Source organism: Eurypyga helias, unplaced genomic scaffold (assembly GCF_000690775.1).
Source record: "Eurypyga helias isolate BGI_N326 unplaced genomic scaffold, ASM69077v1 scaffold40377, whole genome shotgun sequence".
Taxonomy (NCBI): Eukaryota; Metazoa; Chordata; class Aves; order Eurypygiformes; family Eurypygidae; genus Eurypyga; species Eurypyga helias.
In genome coordinates this window covers 1-1,129 of record NW_010264369.1, presented here as the reverse complement: position 1 = coordinate 1,129, position 1,129 = coordinate 1, and the positions used below count along the sequence as shown (strand labels likewise).

General features: G+C 62.6%; 1 long non-coding RNA gene across 1 annotated transcript; it reads right to left on the bottom strand.

The window, feature by feature from the left end:
• Window positions 1-320: 320 nt before the first annotated feature.
• On the bottom strand, window positions 321-1,129 carry LOC104513130. The gene is made up of 3 exons (XR_727922.1): window positions 991-1,129; window positions 729-890; window positions 321-518 (listed from the first exon to the last, which is right to left on the bottom strand). It is a non-coding gene; the product is annotated as an uncharacterized LOC104513130 (long non-coding RNA).

The window sequence follows — 1,129 nt, the reverse complement described above, 5'->3', positions numbered from 1 at the left end:
GTCTGCGTTCGGTGAGGCTGAGCCCCCCCCCACACCCCACATTATACACCAGGGATGTTATTATTCCTTCCTTGCTCAGGAAAGCTCCAAATGGGGCTTTTTACCCCCCAAAATGAGCGCTTAGCCCACGCACAGCCCCCTCACCCAGCAAGACGTCGGGGCGGCAGGGTGATGCCGATCCCCTCGCCCCCCCAATTCCCCAAAATCCCCTCCTGCCGCCCGGGGACGCGGCTTTCTCCCTCTGCCCATGGCTTTGCCGAAGCCCGGCCTTTCCCCATCCCGGCTCCTGCCGTGAGCACCGCGGGCGCTCGGTTACCTACAGTTTTTCCGCATGACCAAGACATCTCCGCACTCGTCCTCGGAGGGGAGGAAGATCTCCGGCACCACGATGAGGATCTTGCGCTTGGGTGGGGGGTTGATGTTCCAGGTACACTCCACGTTGGCGGGATAATTCCCCGGGTAGTTGGGGGACTCGATGTAGCCCGTGTACTCGCCCAGCTCACCCCCACACTGGCGGTCTGCAAGGCATGGAGAGCCACTTAACTGGGAACCAGTTGGGCACTGGGATGGGGAGGGGGTTACCGGGCAACTACTAGCACTCCATGCATCCCCCCAACGCCTGCATAAAGCACAGAAATTACCCCAAACTCTATTTTAAGGGATTTTTAAGCGCTTTTGAGGAAGGATGCCAGTTTACACCCGCCCCCATCGCATCCCAGTTCACCTACTTTTGCACTGGGACACGGAGGTGGAGCCGTCGAAGTCGGTGGTGGTGTTGCCGGGACAGGCGATGCAGTAATTCTGCCGAAAATCGGGCTGGTAGGTGCCCACGGCGCAGCGGATGCAGCGGTGGACGCTGGTGTTGTAGTAATGCCCGGGGGAGCACTGGACTGGGGGTGGGGGGTCAGAGAGCAAAGGGGGCTGTGTCAGCCATCGGCAGGACCCCGCTGGGTGCCCCCCTCCTTTTCCCGGGGACCGGCGCTGACCCACCTTTGGTGTCGCAGTCCTGGAAGGAGAGGGCTCCCTCGAGGCGGGTGGTCAGGCCCCCGCCGCAGGGGAAGCAGAGCGCCCGCCCCACCTCGGGCTGGTAGGACCCACGGGGACACGGCTGGCAGGGCTTGAAGCCGTC